We start from the raw sequence: 10,151 nt of genomic DNA on the forward strand, positions 1-10,151 counted from the left end.
TATTCTCCCCTCTAAAATCTTAGCATATAAGACACCCACTCAGAATTTTTATCAAAAGAATCCATCCTACTCTCATCTCCGAGTTTTTGGTTGTCTATGCTTTCCTCTCTTTCCATCCACACAAATTCATAAGCTTCATTCTAGGTCCACTCCGTGTGTTTTCCTGGGGTATCCTTCTAATCATCGGGGATACAAATGCTATGATCCATCGAGCCGAAAAATAATCATAGCTCGGCATATGTGGTTTGATGAAAACTCTTTTCCATTTTCACAAATAAATAGTCCATCTTCTACCTCATATGAGTTTTTGGGTGATGATAATTCTCCATTGAGAATCCATTTGTTGCATGACCAGGCCGCTGCTCCTCCCTCGTCGCCTGTCCCGCAAATACCTCCCACCACTCCAGCTGCCCGCCAACTCCCGTCACTGCGAGCAGTCAAGTCACTGCCAGCCTCTCCATCTCCCTCGCTGCCAGCCCCTCACTCGCTGCCATCCCCCCACCATGGCAGCAGCCCCACCCCTGCCAGCCCCTTACCCGCTCCTCGCATGACTACACGTAGTTAATATGGGATATTTAAGCCAAACTTGAAATACCATAATCAAGCCTTAAGTGTCACCAACAATTCCATCTCCCCTATTCCCCGGAATCCAGTTGGTGCGCTTAATGGCCCGAATTGGAAAAATGCTATGCAAGATTAATATAATGCTCTTATTGATAGTAATACTTGGGAGTTGGTCCCTCGTCCCTCAAATGCTAATATTATTCGGTATTTATGGATTTTTCGGCATAAAAAGAAATCTGATGGTTCTTTTGAGAGGTATAAAGCCCGTCTTGTAGGTGATGGCAGGTCTCAACGGGAAGGTGTTGATTGTGACGAGACTTTCAGTCCGGTCGTCAAACCGGCAACTATCCGTGTGGTACTTACTATTGCTTTATCTCACTCTTGGCCCATTCACCAACTTGATGTAAAGAATGCTTTCTTGCATGGCAACTTGAATGAGACCGTCTATATGTATCAGCCCCTGCGATTCCGAGATCCGGCTCGTCCCGATTATGTTTGTCTCTTGCGTAAGTCTCTTTATGGCTTGAAACAGGCACCCCGGGTATGGTATCAGCGTTTTGCTGATTTTGTGGCAACCATTGGTTTCTCACATAGTACGTCTGACAACTCTCTCTTCACTTATTGTCGTGGACAGGATACTGCTTACATTCTGTTATATGTGGATGATATTATTCTAACTGCATCTTCAGACTCTCTCAGACTCAGAATTATGTCCAAGTTAGCTACAGAATTTGCAATGAAAGACTTGGGTCCGTTGAGCTATTTTTTGGGGATTGCCGTCTCCCGGGACAAAAATAGCCTATTCATGTCTCAGAGTTCTTATGCAAAGGATATTCTTGACAGGGCAGGCATGTCACAATGTAAGCCTTTCCCCACACCAGTTGATACAAAAGGGAAACTCAGCGTCAATTCGAGCACCCCATATGAAGATCCTACGAAGTACCGTCGGCTGGCAGGTGATTTGCAATACTTGACATTTACTCGGCCAGACATATCGTTCGCAGTCCAACAGGTTTGCTTGTTTATGCATGATCCCAAAGTCGAGCATATCGAAGCATTAAAACGCATCTTGCGTTACATTCGAGGTACGATTGATTTTGGTACACATTTATACAAAACCTCTCTACAGTCACTACTGTCATATACAGATGCTGATTGGGGTGGATGTCCAGACACTCGACGCTCCACATCGGGTTATTGTGTATATCTTGGGGATAACTTGATTTCTTGGTCTTCAAAGCGCCAACCCGCTCTATCTAAGTCTAGTGCTGAAGCTGAATACAGAGGGGTTGCTAATGTTGTCTCTGAATCTTGTTGGATTCGTAATCTGTTGCTTCAACTCAATTGTCCTATTCGTAAAGCAACTTTGGTCTATTGTGACAATGTGAGTGCCATTTATTTGTTTGGAAATCCGGTACAACATCAATGTACCAAGCATATTGAAATGGACATTCATTTTGTTCGTGAAAAGGTTAGACGTGGAGAGGTTCGTGTCCTACATGTTCCGTCCCGTTATCAGATTGCCGACATTTTCACCAAAGGTCTTCCGCGCGTACTATTTGATGATTTTCGGGACAGTCTATCCGTTCGTAAACCTACCGCTTTGACTGCGGGGGTGTGTTAGACTATGTAAATATTTAGTCAAATATATTTTGTAATCTTCTATTTTAGGATAGTGTATGTTAGAATTATATTAGTCAAATTAGTTCCTAATTTGTAGCCTACAATTATGTTGTAAATGTTGTATATTAACCAATTCAAGGAATGAGAATGATCACGGAAAATATTCTCTTACAACATCCAATCCTTTTAACCTCGACAAACAACATCATACGATCCACATTGATCATTCACGGGAACATTACTTTTTTCTTTCATGTATACTTACATTTTTTGAAGTTTTATTTTAATATTATCGATATTATTTTACAATACTGAATACCACAAAACTCGATACACGTGCAACGGAGGTGCCGATAGACTAGTATTATAAAAATAGAATTGTCGCGTATTCTACTGAAAATTAAAACACATGAAAAACTACAAAAAATAAAAATAAAATAAGATATAAATACCAAAAGTAAAAGAAATAGATGATAAATTTTGAATATCTTTCTCAATTGGTGTTAAAATATCACAATTACCACAACAATAAAAGGATATTATTCGCAATAACTGATTTAGAACTCTCGCATGTTCATACCGTTGCACTTTATAAGTCCTTCTCGTCTTTATTTGACAAATAATAAATTTGAATTGCCGAATTTGAAAAAATTTAGTTTTCAAGGAACAGCCCAGTAACCAAGTGTGCACTCACTATAAGACGCGAGATACTGACTGGTTCGCTTCTTCATTTTGATTTCAAGTTTTCAAGGAAATATCTAAGCGGCCAAGAGGAGACCTTTGAACCAATATAAGAGAAAGGCAATACTATTTTGCTTCTTCACTTAATTCAAGTTTTTAAAGGAATAGATCAACGATTAAGCGGAGACATATAAACAAGACTGAGACGATATCGATTTCCTTCTTCATTTTATGATTGTTATTTTGATTCTATCTAATAAATTGTGCCCACTAAGCATGAATACCACAAAAGAACTGTCTGGACCAACAGTATTCTCCTAGCATAACAAAATTGTATGGCTGTCCAACAAGAGACTTTGGCTATCATTTTATCAATCAATGGTTACCATCACATTATGGACAAGTTTACTTACGTATTTAGATAATGTTAAATCTTTCGAATGATGCTCATATCTTATTAAATCTAACATTAATTCGTTAAAAACAATAAGTGCTTAATTATTTCAGTGAGCCACCTTACTGAATGATAAATATGTGAAAATTTTATCTATATCTTTTTTTGTAATTTGATACTTAAAAGTATTTTTTTGAAAATATTGACCAAGCATACGATACTGACAAAGAAATTTTTGATAAAAAATACTTCTCAAAATTAATTAATTTTGATAATTAACCTAGCCAAACAGATCAGTTATAGCACTTTAATTCTCCTAAATGTCCTTGTCAGCATATCAAACGCACATATTCTTTTGTCTTTTAACAAAATGCTCCACTATTAAACCCTACATTTATTGCTTCATTCTACGTTCCAAAGGAATTTATCAAAAATTAGCACACTCTTGTCTAGCTCCATCCATTTCATTACTTCAATTTATCTCAAAAATTGTTTTTATCATCTATTGTCATGGAGGTAAGAATTTAGAATTCTAGCACTCTTCATAGATTTGTTGATTTCATAAGGATGTAATATATTTTTCTCTTTAAATTTCTTGATTCAAAGCATAAAAACAAAACTAACAATAATCATATGCTAAAGCATAAATAAGAAATTTTTACTTTGTAATTGTCAAAATAAACACAACTCAAAAAATGTAACAAATGAGAGATGAACAGAATTGGGAAAGAATGTTTGCAAATTTGGAATGGAGGTGCATTTTAGGGAAGAAATGGGATCTGATCTATATGTTTGTGTAATATACATTTCCGCCGTATAGGGTTCTAATCTTAGTAAGAGCGCAGCTTGTGATGTGTGGTTAAGGAGCATTAATGAGTGATTCCGATCTTAGTAAGAGTGCGTGCGGCTTGTGATGTGCGGGTTAGGTGCATTAATGAATTCCAAGTCATGTTTACACAATTATGTGAGTTTTTTGACATTTTTCAAGTGACATATTTATTAAATCAACTGTATGAATTTGCATTATAGTTGAGAGTCATTCATAGCTCTTATACGCCCAAATTACACCTTTAAAATAGGAGTAAGCGGTCGTTGTCAAATATAGAACCCAACGAGATTAGGGTCGAATCCCACAGAGAATACAATGAAGAAATAAACTTGTTAAGTGTAATGCTTGACTAATAGTCTATATTTCTAGAGACGGGAATGTACAAAATTTTGGTTTTAATATTTGTCATGACCATTGGTAAGAGAATTCTTGATTTTTTATTAACAATTACTAAAGGCACTAAGGTTGTGGTTCCAATGAAAAGTAATGCAACTGGGTATTGATCCAACTCCTTTATATGTGTGGATGCAATTAAATATGGGACACAAGAGTTTATCAAAATTTTCTCAACCAAATTGATAAAATATCATTACTAAGCTTTCTCAAGCGTTAGAATGTGGAAAATATGAACACCCATTTTATCTCAAGTAACTTTCCAATCTCTAGCTCAAGTTATTAGATGAGGCTTATAAGCCTCAAATCCTTGTTATTTACTCTTTTCCTAACTTTCCTTTTCTTTCTCAAGCAAAGGAAAAGCAACTAGGCACAAATAATGTTGTACATCACTAAATGACATTAAAGGTTGAAGAGTAAATAGAAGAGCATCTTTACACATAAATGGAGGATGAATACAAAACTCAATCATATAACTAACACATTTGGTCCCACAATCTTAGCTAAATGGTTTAGCTATTCATACTCATTAAATAAAAAGTAGTAGCAAAGAGAATATTCATGAGCTTACAATAATGTTAATGGAGATGATGACAAAAAGATGAGAATCTTCTCAAAAGCTTCCACAATAAATGATATTCAAAACTCTCTCTATGCTAAAAGACAACTGAAAAGTGAAAAGTGAGGAATATTCAATAATGTGCACAGAGCAGTAGGTACAAGTATTTATAGAGGGAGGACAAAAAGTCAAATTTCGGGAAAATTTACGACTTGCGACCCAAGTTTGCGGCCGCAACATGAGTTTGCAACCGCAAAACAATCAGCATTTCTTCTCAATCCTTCTTAAGATGCGGCCACAACATGAGTTTGCGGTGCCACATCTGCTTCACAAATTAAGGCATGTAGCTTGGCTCACTGGGTGTTCGGGCCTCCAAGATGTGGCCGCAACTCCGAAGATGCGGCCGCAACTCCGAAGATGCAGCCGCAACTCCGAAGTTGCGGTGCCGCATTCTCATTGCACGTTGAGGATCTTTGTTCAGCGCACTGTCATTTCTCTGGGCAAAAGATGCGGCCGCAAGTCCAACTTGCGGTGCCGCATGTTTGCCACAACTTTATGCTCTTTTGCTCTTTTTGTTCCATTTTGTCCCTCTTTTGTCCTCGACTCACAAAATTTGTAAACACATGAAACACACGAAAACACAAACAAATACTTGAAAAGACTATTCAAAAAGTATAAGTAGTGGATGTAAAAAGTCCTAAAATCCACGACTTATCAAGCTCAACAGCCAAGAGTGCATATATAAGATGTGAGGCTGCTTCGCTTCTTCATTTTAATTTCAAGTTTTCAAGTAAATATCTAAGCAGCCAAGAGGAGACATTTGAACCAATATAAGCAATAGGCGATGCTTTTGCTTCTTCACATAATTCAGGTTTTTATGGGAATAGATCAGCGGCCAAGAGGTTACATATAAATGCGACTTAGACGATATCGACTTGCTTCTTCGTTTTATTCAATTCATTTTTACTCGTTAAGTCTATTACAATGAAGGACTCGGACTGGGTGATGATGAATTTGATTCTATCAAAATCTCACTTTTTTATTTAATTTTATTTCCCCTCTTTTAAATTATATCGCTGAAATATCTAAAAAGAAGAAAAGAAACCAATCAAGCTGAATATATATATTAAAAGATCCGCTATTGTTTGAGCATTATTTTGTTGCATTGAGTTTTATCTTCAGCACAATATATATATATATATATATATATATATATAGTTTCTGGAAACGTGCGTTGCATGTGTGTCCCAATTCAATTAGCATAGATTATAGAATTTATAGAATGATATAAATAATATTATAACATGCGTTTAATATTGAGTAATTGAAAATTTGAAGAAACTACAAGCTGAATTTGCTAAGAATTTTTTATAACAAAATGGATCATATTATAACATGCATGTAATGAGTAATTGAAAATGTGAAAGAAAGAAAGTACACGCTGAATTTGATAAACATTTAGCGGCTTGATTGTTCAATGCAAAATACTATGAATCGTCTAAACCTGCAATGTTGAACTTAGATTTAGTTAGGTAGTTGTGATGTGTAATGAAATAAATTTTGACATAATTAAGTGTCGACATATGATATGATTGTTCCTAACCTAATACTCCCTTATAACAAAATGGATCATATTATAACATGCATGTAATGAGTAATTGAAAATGTGAAAGAAAGAAAGTACACGCTGAATTTGATAAACATTTAGCGGCTTGATTGTTCAATGCAAAATACTATGAATCGTCTAAACCTGCAATGTTGAACTTAGATTTAGTTAGGTAGTTGTGATGTGTAATGAAATAAATTTTGACATAATTAAGTGTCGACATATGATATGATTGTTCCTAACCTAATACTCCCTTATAGACAACACTAGTTATGTGAGGCCCGTGCTAAGCCCGGGCCCAAACTCAAGATATAAAAGTAGATATTTTAATTAAAGAAATATAATTTGTGTTAGTACAAGTGTACAACAACAACAACAACAACAACAACCATATACCCATTGTAATCCCACAAGTGGGTAGTTAGATGAAAAAAAAAAATTCATTCCACTCCTTTAATATTTTAACTTCCATTTTGATGAAATTATTTACTTCAAATCAAATGTGGAGCCAGAATTTGACATTTATAACTTATGTATCCTAATTTTCTGAAGTTATTTAGTTCTAAATAAATAATCTATACATAGTTAATGAACTGTTAAGACAAATACATAATTTAACTTGTGCAGCGGATGTAGCTGCTCCTCTCTTAATTAGGAATTAGGGGTTCGGCCCGGGCCCAAACTCAAGATATAAAAGTAGATATTTTAACTAAAGAAATATAATTTGTGTTAGTATAAGTGTACAACAACAATCATATACCCATTGTAGTCCCACAAGTGGGTAGTTATATGAAAGCAAAATTTTCATTCCACTCCTTTAATATTTTAACTTCCATTTTGATGAAATTATTTACTTCAAATAAAATGTGAAGCCAGAATTTGACATTTATAACTTATGTATCCTAATTTTCTGAAGTTATTTAGTTCTAAATAAATAATCTATACATAATTAATGAACTTTTAAGACAAATACATAATTTAACTTGTGCAGCGGATGGAGCTGCTCCTCTCTTAATTAGGGATTAGGGGTTCGAACATGGATATGGAAAAAATCTTTGGAGGAAGCGCTCCCCCCGAATAGGCGCGATACAGTGCGAATTATCTGGATTAATTGGGCTCAAATGCGGATATCGAGCACCAACCAGAAAACCAAAGAACATGAAAAATGAGGTAAGAGGTTCGATAGCTTTTCAAAAGTAGACCTTAAAAACAAAAATAAAAAAAATTGACTTAAATAAATAAGATTAGGACCTAAAAGTAATTAATTAAATAATTTTACAAAATTTTGGAAATTATTGTGAGGACTACAAAAGTCCCCAGATTCGATAGCTTTTGAAAAGTAGACCTTAAAAACAAAAAACAAAAAACAAAAAACAAAAAAAAAATTGACTTAAATAAATAAGATTAGGACCTAAAAGTAATTAATTAAAATTTTTTTAAAAAATTGGAAAATTATTGTGAGGACTACAAAAGTCCCCACATTTGCTCATATATATAATAGTAATGTGTTATGTATGTTCCACCCCAACGTTCACGAAAGTAAGAGACATGCAGATAGAAACTTCCTTACCTCTGTATTTTCCTACAAAATAATAAAAATATATTCATCCTTTTGTTATTTGTGACAGCAAAAATAGGAAACATACAATTCAAATATACCTAAAATTATTTATGTGTGTTAGATGTAATTGCGTACCTACTGTTCCGCCTTCATTCATTTTTGTGTGTGAGATTTTATTATGTTCCATCAAAAATTCATTTGAAAGTTTGAGCAGACATGAATTAACTGTGATTTTTTATTATTTAATTAACAATGTTTTTTAATTTTTATCTTGTTGTTGATCTTAAAAGATGATAAGTTTATTGTTTACCCCGAATTTGGTAAATCAATTGAATTTGTACGCGGGTATAGGATATGTATTTGAATCTCGATATATTTGATGGATACAAGATTCGTATGGTTAAGATGTGAAGAAAACGATGATGCTTAGAGGACCACTGTGGATTTATACATCTACTAACATATAAGTATTATTTGTTTGAACAAGTAATAGAGATGAACACAATGATTCCGGATCAAAATCTAATATTGAGAGAGAGATTTTTATATATCTTCTAGTACAAAAATGTTGTTGATCCCAGGGAGTCAGCCCTTACAAAGGAGGGGGATGTGCTCTATTTATAGTGTGACCTCCATGGGTCTCATATGATGTGAGCTAATAAAATAATAGCAATAAGGACAACTCTGCACGGATTTGGTGGGATTAGACTGACGACGCCGTCTGACACATGCATGGTGGGTAGTTGACCAGGACAGGACGTTACTGGCGCTTGACCCGCGTGCAACGGCCACCCGGACCAACGGCTACTCGGACCAACGGCCACACGGACCAACGGCCACACGGACCAACGGCTACTCGGACCAACGGCCGCACGGACCAACGGCTGCGAATGCTCGGGTCACCGGGCTTGGTCGTTCCAATGACGAAGAAGGCAGATCAGTCGCCCCCTCGCTCCACCGGTTGCTTTATGCTACTATTTTGGTTTTTTAATAAATGATGGCTGAGCAAATACAATTGGGTCAAGATATACCTCTAACAACATCTTTGATAGGTCAAAATTCTCAATACCATTGATGTGCAAAGGATTATTCCAACTGCAAAGTCCAAAAAAAATTATCAAAACTTTTTATATTACAAAATAACAATATTTGCTCAGTTATTGAACATTAGAGCAGATGAACAAATTAAGCAGATAGTGTAGTATTATTAATCAGATTCCAAAATGAACTTACAGAAAATTATGAGATCTATTTCAAAAGAATGAAATACAACAAAAATGATGGAAAGGAAGCATACCAATATTGTTCCTGACAAAGAAGGGGAAAATGGGCAAAGTGATTAAGGTGATTTGACACTAAGGGGAAAATGGGCAAACTGATTAAGGTGATTTGACACTTTGATGTCATGTTTTATAGGTTATGAATAATCGGTAGAAGCTTAAAGGACTAAACCAATAAAAGTTTGGATATGAAGAGGTTGTATTCGAAGTAGTGGCGGAGTCAGAGTTCTAGCTAAAGGTATTCAAGCTTATAAAGTAATTTTTTTTCAATGAGTGAGTACACCAAAAAACAAAACAAAAAATTGCATTGTAATTTGTCCTTAACGCATAATCCAATCACTAGTTTAAAATATAATTTGTATTTTCGCTGAATATTTCAGTCGAGCAAAGAAAATCACTCCAGAGAGCCCAATAAAAAATTTACTGAGTAGTAATAACTACATGGATGACTTACTAGCTGGCACCATACCATGCTCTTCCGGAAACAAAATCCTATCATCAAAAACATGGTAGTATACCAATTTTACATCCGCAGATAATTCCAACACTCCGTGACGACCCTTGTTAGACTCAGCGATGCTATGCACCTGCCTCATTGTACTTTCCACTATAGCATCACATTGATCTTGATACGCTGCGTTCCAATTCCCAAATAGTCTTG

Source organism: Lycium barbarum, chromosome 11 (genome assembly GCF_019175385.1).
Source record: "Lycium barbarum isolate Lr01 chromosome 11, ASM1917538v2, whole genome shotgun sequence".
Lineage (NCBI taxonomy): Eukaryota > Viridiplantae > Streptophyta > Magnoliopsida > Solanales > Solanaceae > Lycium > Lycium barbarum.